The sequence below is a fragment of the Phragmites australis genome, chromosome 15 (assembly GCF_958298935.1).
Source record: "Phragmites australis chromosome 15, lpPhrAust1.1, whole genome shotgun sequence".
NCBI classification, from domain to species: domain Eukaryota; kingdom Viridiplantae; phylum Streptophyta; class Magnoliopsida; order Poales; family Poaceae; genus Phragmites; species Phragmites australis.
In genome coordinates, this window is record NC_084935.1 from 19330433 (window position 1) to 19350010 (window position 19578).

Below are 19578 nucleotides of genomic sequence, written 5' to 3' on the forward strand. Positions count from 1 at the left end.
AAAACATTACTGCCGAAACTCCTACTCCTGTAGCTCCCCAAGCTCCGTTGCAATACGCGGTCCAGACAGGTTCTGGTGGTTCATCATCCGAGGCCTCGATTAAGGGTGTCCATTCCGCCACGAAGTCTGCCAGTGCTTGTGATTTTAGTGATGTTCTTGCCACAAAAACGATCATGAATGGAGTGATCTCTGTTGCCCACTTCGCTATTCTTCCAATGACTTCTTTGTTTTCGAACATGTTGCGAAGGGGTAAGGAAATTGGTACTGTAATCTTGTGAGACGTGAAATAGTGGCGAAGCTTGCGGGATGCCATTACCAGTGCATACGCTACTTTTTCCAACTCTGTGTATGACTTTTGTGGGTCTACTAGGGCTTCGGATACATAATATACCGGTGCTTGGCGCAGCCTATTGTCTTCGGGTTTTTCCTGTACAAGTACAGCGCTGACTGCCGAGGGGGATGCCGCTATGTATAACAGCAAATCTGTGCCTGGATACGGGCTGGTCAGTGCTGTAAGCTTCGTCAAGTAGATTTTTAACTCATCGAGGCTGCTTGCTGCTCCGCATCCCATTTGAAAGGGTCGGAACATTTTAACACCTTGAAGAACGGTAAACTTCGCTCGGTAGACTTTGCAATGAACCTGTTCAATGCTGCTAGCCTTCCTGCCAAGCGTTGGGCTTGCTTTCTGTTCTGTGGTGGTTTTATATCTAAAATTGCTTGTATCTTCTGAGAATCCACTTCGATGCCTCTTTTCGACACTAAAATCCCTAGGAGTCTTCCGGATTGCACTCCGAAGATGCATTTTTCTGGGTTTAAGTTTAAACCTACTCTTCGCAGATTGTTGAAGGTTTCCCGGAGGTCTTCGATGAGTTGGCTCCTCCTGGTACTCTTTACCACTATGTCATCAATGTAGGCCAATACATTTGGTCCCAGCTGCGGCTTTAATACAGCCTACACCAACCTCTTGAAGGTTGCTCCAGCGTTTTGGAGTCCGAAAGGCATCCTTATGAAGCAGTATGTTCCAAAGGAGGTTCTGAAACTCGTTTTGTCTTCGTCTTCCTTCGCCATCCATATCTGATGGTACCCTGCATAAGCATCTAGGAAGCTTAGCATCTCACAGCCGGTCGCAGAGTCTACCAGCTGGTCAATTCTAGGCAGTGTGAAGTCATCCTTGGGACAAGCTTTATTTAAGTCTGTGAAGTCGATGCACATTCTCCACTTTCCATTGCTTTTTCTTACTAACACAGGGTTGGCCAGCCACTCTGAGTGCATTACTTCGCGTATGACTCCGGTATCGAGCAGTTTTTCTACTTCAGCCTTCGCTGCTTCTTCTCTTTCGCCCGAAGCTTTTCTAAGCTTCTGCTTCCTTGGCTTCGCTTTGGGGTCCACATTTAGGTTGTGCTGAATGATTTTCCGACTTACTCCTTGCAGGTCCCTGGGAGACCAAGCGAAGACATCGTCGTTGTTGCGAAGGAACATTACAAGTTGTTGCTGATCCTCTGCCGGAGCCTCTGCTCCTATAGTGACCTTTTTATCTTCTTTTTCATGATTTAGCTGTACTATTCTGGTAGCCCCTTCTGGTGCAGCCTTCGCTGCTTTTCCTATCTTTGGCTGGTTGTGGCTTGCTTCGCGACCCATTGAAGGGTCTGTTATGTTGTGGACATTTCTTCTTCCTGGAGTTACTCCCACTTCGATTCGTCTAGCCACTCTCTGATCTCCTAACACCTTTATGACTCCTTCCGGGCCAGGCATCTTCATGCACAAGTATGCGTGGTGTGGTATTGCTCCGAATGTTTTGAGGACTCCCCTCCCAAATATTCCATTGTATGGGTAGCCAATGTCCACCACATCGAAGGTAATGTCTTCTGTGCGGAAATTCATCTGCTCGCCAAACGACACTGGGATTGTTATTTTTCCCAGAGCGTTGATTGTGTTTCCGCCGAAGCCTAGCAATAGCGATCCAGCTTGCTTTAAGTCACTTCTTCGCAGCCCCATTTTGTCGAAGGCATCAGCGAAGATAATGTCCGCCGAGCTTCCTCCATCGATCAATATCTTGTGTACTTCATTTCCCGAGATGTTCGCGGTAATGACGAAGGCATTTGTGTGCGGATAGTCTAATACCCTCATATCCTCTTGCGAGAATGTAATGGGAATGTTCGACCATCTTGAATTGATGTACGTTGGTCCCACTCCGACGTGGTTGACCCTTCGCACGTATTCTTTTCATTGTCTCTTGGATTCTGTTTGCTGGTTTGATCCCCCTGAGATGGCCAACACCACGTTGCACCCATGGTTTATCGTGTTAACTAATTTGCTACTTTTTGGTGGTGCCTCGATTACGGGTCTTGGCAGTGGCGGAGGTAGGTCGCCCTGAAGGTTCATTTGCCTAGTTTGATCAAATTGAGCTGAAGTTGCAGGTGCATACTGTGGTGCTGGAATTTGCTGCCATTGGTTCGTTAACACCATGTTCTAATTGTGGTTCTGCCACCCTTCGCTTCTTCCGAAGCTTGTTGCATGGTGAACTGTCCTTCCGTGATCAGCAGACTGCTTCGCCAAGCTTTCTTTCATAGCTACGACCTGTGTGCACTGTTTGATCCGGTGGCCAGCTCCTTCTCCATGCAGGTCACAGTAGAAGGTTGCCTGGTCGTGCGGAACTCATCCTCCGCCTCCACGGCATCTTCCCATGCCCGCTCGGCCTCCTCTATTGGATAAGCTGTAGGCTTCGCACGATCCCTGAACGGCTTCGGGCGGGCTGGGGTTGATCTGATTGACTTCTTTTTGCCTTGGATAATCAGAGCCTTTGGGTTTTCTTGGATGGTGCAGTCTGTCTCTATGATTGCCGCCACCTGCCTCTTTAGGTGGTGCATGTTGTTTTACTTTGGAGGCTGTTAATTCATTTTTCCTTCGGAGATGATCGAGCTCAGATCTTGAGTATTCTTCCATCTTGTGGAGCAGCTCTTGGACGCTTGCGGGTCTTTTTTCTGGTGGCTTTCCTGCCAATAGCCCCCCTCTGATGCCCTGTATTGCGGCATCGATAATTGTATCTTCGCTCAACACCTTCGCCTGACAACGTCTGTGTACGAATCGGCACATATAGCTCTGCAAAAGTTTCTGTTGGTTGCTGCTTCAGCGCGAAGAGGTCGGTTGCGGTGATGTTGTCTGCCCGGTTCCCCTGGAAGTTGTTGTATAGTGCAGTGCGCAGCTGTTCCCATGAATATATGGATCCCGGGGGTAACGTGGAATACCATGACCTTGCTATTCCCTTTATGGCCAATACAAAGGCCTTCGCCAAGGTTACATCGTCCCCCCCGGCAGGCTCCACAGCTGCTTCAAAACTCATGACAAATTCTCTCGGGTCTGATTCTCTATCAAACATAACCACTCTGGGCATCTTGAATCCTGGTGGCCATGGCGGATTTTGCAGGTCCATGGCCAGGGGTGACTCCGGATCTCCCGTGGAAGATCTTCGCTAAACTTCCTGCGAAGCTCGTATCAAGTCTCCCGGCGGCGTTGGCTGGCGAGACATGCCCTCCGCTTGGTGGAGTATATCGATTTCCTCTTGGATCTTTTCCAATGTTTTACTTTCTTCATCTACCTGCCTGCGGTACTCTGCGGCTTTTTGACTCGGTGCTGGACTATCCAACATGCACTTCTTCTGCGCTAGCTGCCTTTCCAACTCTTCGGCTTCTAACCTTGCGTTTCTTTCTTCGTTTGTTTCTTCCTCGTGCTCAAACTCTGCGAAGTCATTGAGTTCCTCCCATTCTTCATTTCGCCCCCTTTCGCCTTCTCTTTCTGGAAGATTGAAGCGAGTGCGATCTATTGGTTCCATGACCGGCATTTGCTCCGTGCCAACCCGGAGTGCTTCGCCCTGTCGGCCATTGCTAGGTTGTTGTGGTCCTATGTCAACTTCGCAGTGCCGCTCTCGTCCGGCCGAAGCCCCCCCCCCGGCTAAAGCATTACTTGATCCTGGTACGGCCGGAGTGGGTCTATCGGCCGAAGGCCCGGCCGTGGCTAGGGGTTCCAGTAACGCCTTTGCTGTTCCGGGTGGCTTCAATTTCTTCTTGGGTGGCATTCCTTCGTGGGTTCGATGCCGCGGACGGCGCCAACTGTTGGGATCGAAATCCCAGACAAGGTGGGCCTTCGGATACGGAGATATCGAAGGTCCCTCAGAGTAACACGTGCCGGAGGCGAAACAGTTTCAGTTGACCCTTCCGGTTACACTGTGGCTCTATTTATAGCCTGTACCCGGCGACCACAGGTTCCGTTTACATATCTTACCCCCTAACCTCCTACATTCCCGGAATATCCGGGGGCATTATGGTACAAATGAGTATGATCGCATAATTACAGCAGTACACAGGACTACCGTAGTTGGGCCCACTGTGTCGAGGTGGTTCATCCCTTTGAAGGGCGCCGAAGCCTCCTTCGCCCGGGCGCACGCCGGGTAGCCCTCGCCTCCCGGCGAAGGTCAGCTCACGTCTTCGCCTGCTCCAACGATGCAAGATGCGAACCAGGGCTTCGCCCGCCAGTTGAAGGTCGTGAGCCTTTGTCTTCGCCGGTTCAGGAACTTGAAGATGCAAGGGCGCCTGCACCCGTCGACCAACTTCGCTCCATGATTTCCGCGGCTGACAGACGAACTCCTGCTACAGAAGCACAATAGCTATCACGCAGCATCTCCAGTAGACTTCGCGGTTCGCTTCGAGTTAGGGGTGGTGGGAGATGATCCCCAACAGGTGGCGTGAAATCCATTTTGATGGTGGTGAAACCTAGCGGGCGTGCACATACTAGACGAAACTTTGTAACGGCCTTGCAGTGATATTCTAGGTGACACACCATGGACGTGTGTTAAGTGTTTCGAAAACATGGCAACAAGGAATTTATGAGTCGTTGGGAAAGCTGGACAACCTCTACAGAGTATGAAATCTGTTATATTAGCCGTGCTTACGGTCATGAGAGACTTGATCCTCACATGATTAGTCAGTTTGGTTTGGTTTGGCCGGTTTGGGAACCAGATGTGGGATTCAAATGGTTGGAAAATATGTGGAGATGTTTGTAGGAGTTGGAAGTCTATTGATGAATTGCATAGTTAAATAAGATGCTTTTACAACCCTACGATAGCATAGTTGGTGTTTATGTAAATTTAACATGTTACAACATGTTCCTTTATTTAAACTTACATGCCATTTATTTTCCACACTTGCGGAGTACTACATGTACTCACACTTGCTATTTCTATACAAATGTACATCAAACGCTGCTCAGACAATTAGGAGAATCACACTACTATGTGCAACACCTAATTTTCAAATTTTATCAATAGTTTAAAATTTTGTTAGAATTAAATAAGGGTAGTAGATTTTTGTTCAATTACAAAGAAAATTAATTTCTAAATTTAATTTTCCATAGGTTATAATCATACTTGATGCATTCATGCTGTTGTAGGTTGCAATAGGTTTTTTTGTGTCGAAAATATTTGCAAAAATTCACTAGAAGGCGCTCGTTTAAAATCTCTTTGCAAAATGGTTCAAAAGTAATAAAAAAGAAATTTCCTAATTGTAAAACCCTCCCAAGCCGTTTTCCTTCTCAATGCCCAGCCCAAACCTCTCCACTCTCCCTCCCCATCTCACCCCGGGCCGCCTCTCTTTGTCATGCGGGCCTGGCTCAAGCCGAGCCGCACCCGCACCGAGCCGCCTAGCTGCTGGCTCGCCTTCTTCCACCTCCGCCCAGCTCCGAGCCCCTCCGTCGGTTGCTGTTCAAACCCGCACCTCTCCACGCCCGTTCTCCTCCCTAAAACAGTTGAATCTGAGGCATCCCGGCTGCTCCGCTCACCCTCTCCCCTATTTAAGCCTCCCTATACCTCCACAACGAGGTTCCGCAACTCCTCTACCATCCCATACCCCTTTTCCCCGGTCGAATTGCCGTCGCCGCCTATGTCTTCTTCGGTTCTGATGAGATGCGCCACCATTGCGGTTCTTCACGCGTTTGCGTTGTTTCTGGCCAAGCTAACCCCCCCCCCACACACACTTTGGCACTGCAGGTTTCACAGAGTCATTTCCATGGGATTTCATCACTGTTTGTCCGCTGGAGCACCCCTCCCAGCACCGCACCGACCACCGCCGCTGCCCTCCCAATCACCTGGCCTCCACAGCCCCACTCCGGCCTCTTATTCGCTCGGGGTGAGTTCGTTGGCGCTCCCTCTCCATTTTTTGCCGCTCGTCCGAGCTTCCCGGATGCCAGAGCATCTTTCCAGCCTCTCTCTGGCAGCCCACAGCCGTGCTCAACCTCGCTGTTGCCTCCAGACCATGGTGGACTTGTGGACTGAGGGCTTTCCTTTCGGTTCACAGCTATGTGGACCCGGTCCATATGATTTTCGATAACAAAAATAATTAAATTTTGTATTACGATGTCAGCTTGCGAAATAATCAAATTTTTCAGTATAAAATAATCGGTTTATTCTCTGTTAATAAGTAGCTCCGTTTATAACCTTTTGCCAGAAACACCCCAAGAATTCCAAATGATTATAACTTTTTGCTCGTAGCTCCGTTTCAGGCGATCTTTGCACTCAAATTCTCGTAGTGACATGTAGAATCTTTTTATAGGGTTTTTACTAAGTTTTAGTATTGTCTGATGTACTATTCTTATGTTTGATTGTGTGCTCATGTAGATGATTTAGTCCAAGAGCAGTTCGAGAATTTCCAGGACAAAGACTTTGAAGGAATTGTACATCACCTTGACGAAGGTATGTGCCTTGACCATGTTGTGAGCCCAGTTTTAATATAACGACAGCCTTCACCAAACATGTATGTTATTTTTGTGATGAAATGGGTAGTATAACAAACACTAGTTTCTTATGCAGGTTTTACTATTGTAGATGTTTTATCCTCAAGGAATATCATCTTTATGCTTAGCCATGCTTTTAGATGAACATGTAGTATATAGGTGATGAATCATGAGCTACGAACTTAAAAGTTGAGATAGAAAATATGTTATGATAATTGATGTTGTTAAGGGAGTTAGCAACAAGGAATCTATGGTTTTGGGAAAGAAGGGTATGTTGGAATGCACCAGTTGATGTGTTCCAAGCGTGGTTGTCTTGAATGGGTATGTTTGGTGATTTACCCTTGTGGGATTGTTGACGGTCTTGCCCAGACCATATTAAGCACCGGTTCGTGGAGCGACCACACATAACAACAGTACAACCATGAGATCAATATGGTACGGCTTGGCTTAGTTATTAGATATTCTCCCAGTGATGTATGAGCCAGTTGGATGTGTAGAGGAGGGGGTACTTCCTGATTCTACCTGGCACAAGAGGGGGCTTCTAGGGTGGAGAGTTACTCCGCTTATGTACGTCAATGAAATCTCAGGGGTGAGTACATACTGGGAGACTCTTTGAAAAGGTCTTGTAGTGATCTCTTGGCGCACACCCTGGAAGTGTGTAAGGTGCCGACGGGTACCAGCAAAAGAGATGATCACGACTCGTGGGTAAAAGTGTACAACCTATGCAGAGTGTTAAACTGAATATTTAGTAGTGCTCACAGTTACGAGTGACATAGACCCTCACATGATTATTTAGGTGGATGTTTTTCATGGTTGAGAAGTGGTTGAATTCTCGAAGGTTAAAGAAGATCTTTTGTACATCTTTCCCTTTAAACAAAAATAAAACTTCTTTTTCCCATAGTTTAAAGCTAAAATTGGCTTATGCAAATAAAACCCTAGAGGATAGGAAATCTTGGTTTAAGCCTCCATGTCATACTTTCCCCCACATGCTGATTATTGGAAATACTCACGCTTGCTTTTCGGAAGGTGAAGCTTTTGAAGAATTACCTGAAGATGGTGCTGAGTTCTAGGCTTGTTGAGATTCCAGTTGACTGCCTATGGTGTTGAGCTACGCAGTGTTCTGTTCTACTACTGTGTAATTTTCTTTAGACGTATGTGGTCCTTTTGTAATAAATAACATTATAATAAAGGGCACTGTGTCTGTTATCCACTAGTGACGTCACTATATATGTGTGTAAACTGATCCTGGAATACATATAGTTCATATTTGGTTTTGGTCTTAAAACTGGATGTGACAGAAGTGGTATTAGAGCCGTGTTGACTGTAGGATTCATATTTGGTCGTGTATTCAGGGTTAATTAATAAAAACTATGTTTCCAAAACAAACGTTTTTTACCCTTGAGCTTTTTTTTTTTTGCCTTATTGAAAACGCTTTGCTGATACTCTCTTGTTTTTAACCTATTTGGGAGTACCAATCCCTTGCTGAGTTTCTCTCCGATGGACAGCATGCCGGCTACTTCGCCTGTACTCTTTGGTACCTACTTAAAGGCTTGGGTTTCCATGACGCCCGAATCTAAAAGGGAGTTAGAGTTCCTCTTGGCGGTCGTGGTTACTCCTGGACAGTGGAGGTGACCATATTTGAGAAGCCTATCGACGACAACACCTGCCGAGTTCACCATGTGCACTCCGCCGTCGCCCTATGAGCTACCTTCAAGGCCGGGATTAAGGACGCTGCCCGCCAGGCTCTGGCTGTTCTCTGCAGAGAGAACATACAGATCCTTCACTTCACCGAGTTCAGCAAGTTCCTGTAGCACCCATTAGGGTGTCGAGAGGTCGTCTTCACGCCTGTCAACAATGAACCAGATGGCTGTCTCAGAGAGCAAGTCTGCCTCACCATTGCCCTATACGCCGAGCTTGATAGAGCCCTCGGCGAGCTTAAGGATCTACACCAGTGTCACGCAGAGCAGGAGCAGAGCATTCGCGAGCTTCAGATGCTGCTGGAGGACCCCAACCAGGTTCCAGAGGAGGCCCCCGAGAGACCCGTGGCTGCACCATCCTGTTCCCCTCCGCGGAGGAGGCTTTGTCTGGAGGCTGCAGAGGGTCCAGTAGGTACTGCAGGTCTAGGATGTCTAGCAAGCCAGGAGTAGTATCGAGTTAGGTGGATGTTTCCCTGCAGAATAAATCATTTAGATCGTTGTGTCATCTGTCCTAGTTTGTGTTTGTGGTTGTGATGTGAACAATGGTATGAGTTGGATCTTTGTATGATTGTGGATCTAATGTGGATGTTTTTTCTCCATATTGCATCAGTTAATAATAATATAATATTAGTTGAGAGTCCTTTGCTCTTGCCCTACCTGTTCCTACCATATCCTATCATGTCTTTCCACCTTTTCTATATTCTTCTATTCCCCGCTCATATCTTGGCAACCCACAGATGATGAACACCAGGAGTAATCCCCGCACTGATGGAAACAACAACAACAACAACATGAAAAACAACCGACAACCGCCACATCCACCTCCGCCACCTCAGTTCAACATGGAACAGATGATGGCTATGCAAACACAGATCCTTCAGGGATTAGCTCAGACCATGGCAACTATGCAATAAGGCCTCTGCACACATGCAAGTTCCTCCTCCACCGTAGAATAAGTTGGTAGAATTTATGAGAACTAAGCCACCAGTTTTCTCCCAGGCCGTGGAACCAATGGATGCTGACAATTGGTTAAAGGCTATAGAGAAGAAACTCTGGATAGCTCAGTGCAATGATAGGGAAAAGATCTTGTTCGCTTCACATCAACTCTCTAGACCAGCCGCAGATTGGTGGGATGCTTATACCAATGCTCATGAAGATCCACAAGCCATTACCCAAGCTTTCAAGCCCCTCATCAGGCACCACCACCGGTACACCAGCAGAAAAATGGCAATCAAACACCATCCACCGGAAGAGCATGTTTCATTTGTGGTGAAGAAGGGTACTATGCCAATAAATGCCCAAAGAAGCAACTCAACAACACCCCGAAACAGAATGGCAATGGGAATGCTTCAAGGCCAGGTTAGTATCTGTCACACCCGGTTTTAACAGCGAAAATCAGATACGGCTTATGTGTGCCCAGGATGTTCAATACACATAAGGACGTCATAGGTGAAGTAACAAAAGCAGTACTTTTATAGAATAAATGTTAAACTCTTATAGCAATAGACATATATTGTCTTCTATGAAGATATCTACAGCGAAACAGAAGCATTGATGCCCAACAACACCGCAAGCAACCGACCGGGAGACACGCGCCTAGAACGTCACAACCTCATCTTAATAGTCTTCAACATCTTCACTTATTAAGTAGCAGCACACATGTTGCATGGTATAGGGAAAATAGCAAGTGTAAGCACATGACGCGCTTAGCAAGTATGGGAAAGATAATGATATGCAGGCTTATATCAAGAATAGGCTAACTCATGGTATATTTGCGTAATGCAAGTAATGAAAACATATTTGGACTCAAAAAGTATTAAACAATTATTAAGTGAATGTAACCCATACAGTTCAACACGCAGCATACAAGGCTCCCCACCTTGCATACCATAACCGTCTAGTACTCCCTGTACTATAACAAAAACCATGACCAAACCCATAGCCACAACCCACGGCTGATATATCAGATTTTACACTCTGCAGAGGTTGTCCAGCTTTCCCCACAAGTCTTTATTTTTGTGTTGCCGTGTTTGCAAGACACTTAACACACGCTAGTGGTGTGCCGCCAGGAGATCACTATAAAGCATTGTCCATTGATTAGGTCCTGGTACTCCAACAAATACAAGCCAGGTGTCTAATCAATATACTAAGACTTACCCATATCAGCCTCGTGGTTGGTACGGTAATTCTTGGGTTGTCACTCCACGAACCGGTCCTTATATGTGACACTTAGGCAATGATTCCAACTATCCAACATCCAATTGGGAAATAACCAACCTAACATCTCTGCCTGCAATGTATCCACAAGCCCACCACTTGAATCATCATCACCAAACCCATTCTTTGCCCAAGTCCTAGGGTTCCATGTTACTATACCAAATTCATCATTACCATTGCATAACTCCATTAGTCATGTATATGACACTTTCCAACATTCTGACAATATGGCTAAGCAACTCTACCCACAAGACACCTAACCATAAACCACATAGGCTTCAAGGAATGATAAGGGAATATTTAGGTAAAACCCTAACATAGGTAACTATCCATTAAATTGACAGACATTGCATGCAAATTTATAAAACAAAATATTTAAAACATAGGTTCAATATGATCAAGGACACTTGCCGTTTTCCCAATACTGCTCAGTGTTGACAAAATCTTGATCTCGAAATCCCTCAAATAGATCCGAAGCGTTGTCAACTAATTGTGAATTCTATCGACAAACAAAAGCAACACCGAATAAACACCAAATAAACTCCAAATGCAACACAAAAGAAATAGAACGATAAACTGGGATATTTATTGGGCTAGACAAGAGGAACATAATTGACTGGACTTCTATCGAGGAAAGATTAAGGGACGGGAACTAGGATTAAGGTTTTAGTGAAAAGATAGAAAAGATTGACTGAAGTTCTTGTGGAAAAAGATATTGTTGTAGAGATCTAGATGTTACTAAGGAATAACTACTGTAAAGATCTGAGGATGGCTATTTCAAACTAGCATGGTTGGATAGATTTGAGCGCAAGAATCACCCAAATCAGAGCTAAAATGAAGAAGATATGGCTGAAACAATTTTAAGGTTAAATCTGAAAAAAGGACTTATTTTGAATAAAACAGAAAGTTCAAGGACCTTGTTGTAAAAATAGAGGGACCTATTTGTAAATTTGGAAAAGTTTCAGGGCTTTTAGGTAATTATAGAAAAGTTGAAGGGCTTAATTGCAAAAGAGTTATTTTCTGGAATTTCTAGAATTATTTTTGTACTGGAAAAGAAGATTTATGACATCAACAGAGGATTTATGATGTCGTTAGAGAAGAAAAAAGTAAAAGAAAAGAAAAAGGCTTGCTAACTGGACATGATGACTGGGCATATCGGTGATGTGGCATGGTGACTGAGTTGACATGTCAGCAAAGATGCAGACGTGGCAACCTGAGATGGCAAGCCTCGCTAATTGGATTATGTACGGACACGTGGCAAAAGATGATTGGTCTGCGAAGGGGTAAGTTAGATCTAATTTGGGCAATCAATTTTGGATCCGATGTTTTGGGAGTTTGGGGACAAATGGACACCGGCGGGGAGGAAATCCACGGCGGAGCCGAGCTTGGACACGGTAGAGGTTCGCCGGAGGACGGGAAAAAGGTCATCGCTGACTTTGGACTTCGACGACGAGCGACGGAGAGGTTTCAGGAGGGAGAGGGGAACCCGTTTAGGGTCTTACCTCGAGTGGTTCGGCACCAGAGGGGACCAGCGGTGGTGAGAGGCAGTGGAGCACGAGACCTCATCGGTGGAGGGGTTCTGGAGGCCGAGAAGCAAAGACAAAGGCACCAGCGCACTCAACGGTCGATGGGGAAGCTTCCAGTGGCTCGATTGAGGCAATTACAGCTCGGGGTGGTGGATTGACGAGCTCTGCCAAGATTCAATAATGGCGGTGGCGGCGGCTCTTGAGGTTTCGGCGATTCGACAAGATAGGCTCAGGGAGGCGGCAATTTGCGATGGGAAACAGATCGAGGCGCGGTTTGGATTGGAATTTATGAAGCAAGGCATAGAGGAGGCGTACGGGAGCTAGAGACCTAGGCGACGACGTGGCGTGTTTGAGCTGGACTCGACCGGGAGTCTGTGAGGAAGACGACAAGGACACGAGGCCACGTGGCGGCAACACGGGGTGAAGGCGGCTTCGGCGTGGAGCGTCAACGGAGTGCGGGCAGCGCGGAGGCAGCAGGCGCGCGGGAGCGGGCCAGGGCGAGGCAACAGGCGCGCGTTCGACAGCTGGTGGCAAGGCAAGATGGGCCGAGGCGGCCAGGCCCAGGTGGGGACATGGAGGGAAAGAGGAGATGGTGGGCTACCGAGCCAGCAGGCTAGGGAGAAGAGGGGATGGGCTACGCCCAAGGGAGAAGGGAGCATGGGCTGGACCTGGGTTTGGACTTGGCCGGGATAGATTAGGGTTTTAGCTTTTATTTGCTTAGGAATTTCAGAAAAAGGAACAAAGAAAATACAATTCAAATAAAACACCAAATAAAGCCTAAAAGTTCTAGAAAATCCAATAAGCCTATTTAAAACATTTTAGAAGCCAAATAAAAATATTTTGAGTTTATGAAAACACTTTGATATTTTGGAAATCATTTTTAACTCAAATAAATTGTAATAAACTCCAAAAGAGCTCAAATAAAATCCAATAAAAACCAAAGAAAACCTATATGCCTATTTTCAGCATGAATGCATACAAACAAAACAATAAACCTTAATTCAAATTTGAATTTGAATTTAGACAATAGGCTTTTTCCTATTCTAATTATTCAACATACAATCTAATCTTGGAAAATTTTAGAAATTTGAGAAATATAAAAATCAGGGTGTGACAATATCAAGCTCCAAGCCGCAATGAAAATCAAGCATCAGCTCCAAACAATCATGCTCAATAGAATTACGCACGTGGACGAGTCAACCATGTCACTGCAGAAGAAGCCCAAGAAGCGCAAGATGCGGTGCTTGGTATGTTCTTTGTCAACTCAAATCCAACATCAGTTTTATTTGACTCAAGAGCATCACATTCTTTCATCACCACATGATATGTTGTAAAATATAATCTGCCAATTGTGCTGATGAATCAGCAAATGATAATTAGTTCTCCTGGAGGAGAAATGAAGGCAAAGTATATATGCTCAAAGCTAAGCCTTAATATAAGGGCGTAGACTTCTTAGCCAACCTTATAGTTCTGGAATCCAGTGGTATTTATGTTATTTTGGGAATAGACTAACTAGCAAAATACAAGGGAATTATAGACTGTGTCAGAAGAGTAGTTCAAATGACCAACAGAGAAGACACGCAAGTAGAGTTCGTTGCATCTATTCCCTCAGCAGAGAAATGCTCCTTAATCAAATAAAGGGTATTCCTATGGAAGAGATTAATGTGGTGAACGAGTTCATGGACGTCTTCCCTGATGACTTGCCAGGTATACCACTAGACCGTGAAATAGAGTTTGTATTAAGTTAGTACGTGGAATTGCTCCTATATATAAGAGACCCTATAGAATGGATGCCAATTAGCTGGCTGAGCTCAAGGAGCAAAGCCAAGAGCTATTAGAGAAAGGGTTTATCCGTCCCAGTTCTTTGCTCTGGGGAGCCCCAGTCATCTTTGTACCAAAGAAAGATGGAACACAAAGAATGTGCATAGACTATCGAGCCCTTAAACAAATATCCACTACCCCGCATTGAAGATCTGTTTGACCAGCTGAAAGGGGTATGTGTGTTCTCCAAGATTGATCTTCGGTTCGGGTATCACCAGTTGAAGATTCGCGCATCAGGTATTCCAAAGACCGTGTTTGTTACTCGGTATGGTCTATATGAGTACACAATAATGTCTTTCGGTTTAACAAATACCCCAGCCTACTTCATGTATCTAATGAATAAGGTTTTCATGGAGTTTCTAGACAAGTTTGTCGTGGTATTTATCAATAATATCCTTGTTTTCTCCAAGAACGAGGAAAAGCATGAGGAACATCTGAAGATAGTATTGCAGAAACTCAGAGAGAACAAGCTTTATGCCAAGTTGAGCAAGTGTGAGTGCTGGTTGAAGGAAGTACCTTTCCCATGTCATATTATTTTATCAGGAGGTGTATCTGTGGACCCATCTAAAGTGAGGGATGTTCTAAATTGGAAAACCCAGCAAAGTGTTTCAGAGATCCATAGTTTCTTGGGTTTAGCAGGATATTACCATCGGTTTATAGAAGGTTTCTCCAAGATAGCGAAGCCAATAATAGAACTGCTAGAGAAAGAAGCAGAGTTCAAATGGACAGCTGCTCGAGAAGCTAGTTTCAATGAGTTGAAGAAGAGGTTAACCTCAGCTCCGGTTCTCAAAATGCCAGATACCCAGAAGCCATTCTCAGCGTATTGTGACGCATCTCGACAAGAGTTAGGATATGTTCTTATGCAAGAAGGTCATGTGGTAGCGTATACGCCCAGGTAGTTGAGAAAACATGAGGAAAATTACCCGACCCATGATTTGGAGTTAGCTGTTGTGGTTCATGCCCTAAAAATTTGGAGGCACTACCACGTCGTCAACCGGTGTGAAATATTTACGGATCATAAAAGTTTAAAATATATTATTACCCAACCAAATCTTAATCTTCGGTAACGTAGATGGCTGGAACTGATCAAGGACTATGATGTGGGAATACATTACCACCCTGGTAAAGCAAATGTAGTAGCAGATGCCCTGAGCAGGAAGGGTTATTGCAATATGGCTATGTTGCGAGGAAGCCAACCAAAATTATGTAAGGAGTTCGAAAGGTTAAATTTGAGTTTTGTCGCTGACATGGATGCAACAGAAATGAAGTCAACATTGGAACGAGACATCCGAAAAGGACAATGGGATGATGAGAAAATAAAAGAGATGAAAGAACTCACGAAAATAAATAAAGCTTCGGGATTGTTAGAAGATAGTCAAGGAATAGTGTGGTTTGGGAAAAGAATTTATGTACCTGACCAGAAAGCTTTGAGGGATTTGATTTTGCAAGAAGCACATGATTCTTCATATTCCATTCATCCTGATAGTACTAAGATGTATCAGGATCTGAAAGAATACTATTGGTGGTGTGGTATGAAGAGAGAAGTCACCAAATACATAGCCTTGTGTGACACCTGCCAGAGAGTAAAGGCAGAACATCAAAGGCCAGTAGGATTATTGTAACCCTTGAAGGTTCCCGAGTGGAAGTGGGAACAAATTGGGACGGATTTCATCGTTGGGCTATCCCGTACTCAAGTAGGTTACGATTCCATCTGGGTAGTGGTGGATCGTCTAACAAAAGTTGTGCATTTTATTCCAGTTAAGACAACATATTCAAGTGTAAAACTTGCCGAGCTGTATATGTCAAGAATTGTGTGCCTACATGGTGTACCCAAAAAGATCATGTCAGATCGAGGTACCCAATTTACTTCTCATTTTGGCAGAAGCTGTATGAATCCTTGGATACTAAGCTGAACTTCAGTTCTGCATATCACCCTCAAATTGATGGTAGACAGAGAGAACCAACCAAGTTTCAGAAGATATGTTGGGAGCCTGTACCTTGAAGTACAAGCAGAGTTGGGATAAAAGCTTACCATATGCAGACTTTTGTTATAATAACACCTACCAAGCTGGCCTTAAAATGTCTCCATTTGAAGCTTTGTATGGAAGAAAGTGCAGAACTCAATTATATTGGAACAAGACTGGAGAAAGCCAAGTGTTTGGACCAAAAGTTCTTAGAAGAGAAGAAGAGTAGGTTTAGACCATACAAGAAAATTTGAAGATTGCATAGTCTGTATTTGAATGTCTTGCCTGTTAGAGGTCTCCGTAGGTTCAAGGTTAGAGGGAAATTAGCACCCAGGTATATTGGACCATTCAAGATAGTTGCCAGACGTGGAGAGGTAGCATATTAGTTGGGACTACCATCTCCACTGGCCGATGTGAATGATGTTTTCCATATATCTCAATTAAAGAAATGTTTAAGAGTGCCAGAGGAATAGTTATCTCTAGAAGAAGTGGACCCAAAAGAAGACCTGACATATGCGGAATATCCTATTAGAATTTTGGACACTGCAGAGCGAACAACAAGAAGAAAAGTTAATAGGATGTGCAAAGTTCAGTGGAGTCACCACTCAGAAAATGAAGCCACATGGGAGTGAGAAGATTATCTGAAGACAGAGTTTCCCCACCTCTTCTCCGATCTTCCCGAATCTCGATGGCGAGATTCATCCTAAGGGGGGTATGTTTGTAATACCCTAACTTTCAAAATTTCTCAATAGTTTAAAATTTTGTTAGAATTAAATAGGGTAGTAGATTTTTGTTCAATTAGAAATAAAATTAATTTCTAAATTTAATTTTCCATAGGTTATAATCATGCTTGATGCATTCATGCTGCTGTAGTTTGCAATAGGTTTTTTTTTGTGGAAAATGTTTGCAAAAATTCGCTAGAAGGCACTCGTTTAAAATCTCTTTGCAAAAATGGTTCAAAACTAAATAGAAAAGAAATTTCCTAATTGTAAAACCCTCTCAGGCCGTTTTTCCTCTCAAAGCCCAGCCCAAACCTCTCCTTTGTCCCTCCCCTTCTCTCCCAAGGCCGCTCTCCCTCCTCTCCCTGATTTGGGCCGTGGCCCAGCCATCTCCCACGCACGCTAGCTGGGCCGAGCTCACCTGCTCAAGCCGACACGCAGCTACGCCGGGTTGCCCAGCCGCCGGCTCACCTTCTTCCACCTCCGCCCGGCTCCGATCCCCTCCGCTAGCTGCTGTTCAAACTTGCGCCTCCCCGCACCAGCTGTCCTCCCCGAAATGGTCAAATTCGAGGCATTAAGCGCCATCAAGGCACACTTGCCCGTTTCCCCCTCTTTATTCCCTCTCTAACACCGAATCGATGCGAAAACCATTGACCTTTAAGGCAATGGCTGCCGCCCCTTCACCTCCGAATTCCGCCGCTTCGCTCACCCTCTCCCCTATTTAAGCTGCCCTCTACCTCCACGGCGAGGTTCCGCAACTCCTCCACCATCTCATGCCCATTTTCCCCGCTCGAATTGCCATCCCCGCCCTTGTCTTCTTCGGCTCCAATGAGATGCTCCACCGCTGTGGTTCTTCGCGTGTTCGTGCCATCTCTGGCCGAGCTAACCCCCCCGTCTCCGGCCGAGCTAACCCCCTCACCCCGTCTTCAGCACTACAGGTTCCCCAAAGTCATTTCCATGGGTCTTCATCATTGTTCATTTGTCGAAGCACCTCTCCCAGAACCAAACCGACTGCCGCCACCGCCCTCACCGTTGCTCGGCCTCCACAGCACTGCTCCGGCCTTGTATTCTCTCAGGGTGAGTTCACCGGCACTCCCTCTCCATTTTTCTCTGCTCATCAGAGCATCTTTTTGACCACTCTCCAGCAGCCCGCCGCCGTGCTCAGCTCCTCCAATGCCTCTGGTCCAAGGTGGACCCATGGACCAATGGCTCAGCTATGTGGACCCAGTCTACATGATTATCAGTAAAAAAAATAATTCAATTTTGTTTTATGACATCAGCTTGTGCAATAATCAAGATTTTCAGCATTAAATAATCAGTTTATTCTCTATTAATAAGTAAAATTTGCAGAAACACCCCTAGAACTTCAAATGATTATAATGTTTTTTCTCGTAGCTCCATTTCAAGTGATCTTTGCGCTCAAATTCTCGTAGCAACGTGTAGAATCTTTTTATAGGGTTTTTGCTGAGTTTTAGTACTGTCTGGTGCACTGTTCTTATGTTTGATTGTGTGCTATTGTAGATGATTCAGTCCCAGAGCAGTTCGGGAATTTCCTGGATGAAGACTTTGAAGGTACTGTACATCACCTTGATGAAGGCAAGTGTCTTGACCATGTTGTGAGCCCAATTTTAATATAAAGATAGTCTTTACCAAACATGCATGCAGTTTTTGTGATGAAATGGGTAGTATAGCAAACACTAGTTTCTTATGCAGGTTTTACTTTGTAGATTTTTATCCTCATGGACTATCATGTTTATGCTTAACCATGCTTTTAGATGAACATGTAGTATATAGGTGATGAATAATGAGCTATGAACTTAAAAGTTGAGATAGAAAATATGTTATAATATTTGATGTTGTTAAGAGAGTTAGCAACAAAGAATCTGGGGTTTTGGTCAAGAAGGGTATGATGGATTGCACCTGTTGATATGTTCCAGGCATGGTTGTCTTGAATGGGTATGTTTGGTGATTTACCCTTGTGGGATTGTTGGCGTTCTGGTGATCACCATAGTGGTAGATTAAGCTTTTGAACAAGGATTTGCTCTATAACCCGGGAAGTCTTGCTAGACCATATTAAGGACCGGTTTGTGGAGCGACCACCCATGACAACAGCACAACCACGAGACCAATATGGCACAGCTTGGCTTAGTAATTAGATGTTCTCCCAGTGGTGTATGAGCTAGTTGGATGTGTAGAGAAGGAAGGGGTACTCCCCGATTCTATCTGGCACAAGAGGGGGCTTCTGGGATGGAGGGTTACTCCACTTATATACGGCGGTGAAACCTCTGTGGACGAGTACATACTGGGAGACTCTTTGGAAAGGTCTCGTAGTGATCTCTTGGCGCACACCCTGGTAGTGTGTAAGGTGCCAACGGGTACCGGCAAAAGAGATGGCCACAACTTGTGGGTAAAAGTGTACAACCTCTACAGAGTGTCAAACTGAATATTCAGTCGTGCTCACGGTTACGAGCGGCATGGATCCTCACATGATTAGTTGGGTGGATGTTTTCCATGGTTGAGAAATGGTTGAATTCTCAGAGGTTAAAGAATATCTTTTGTACATCTTTCCCTTTTAAAAAAATAAAACTGCTTTTTTCCATAGTTTAAGGCTAAAATTGGCTTTATGCAAATAAAACCCCAGAGGATAGGAAATCTTGGTTTAAGCCTCCAAGTCATACTTCCCCCCACTTGCTGAGTATTGGAAATACTCACGCTTGCTTTTCAGAAGGTGAAGCTTTTGAAGAATTTCCTGAAGATGGTGTTGAGTTTCTAGGCTTGTGAAGCTTCCGGTCGACTGCCCGTTGTGTGTAGCTGCGCTGTGTAATTTTCTTTGGACCCATGTGGTCCTTTTGTA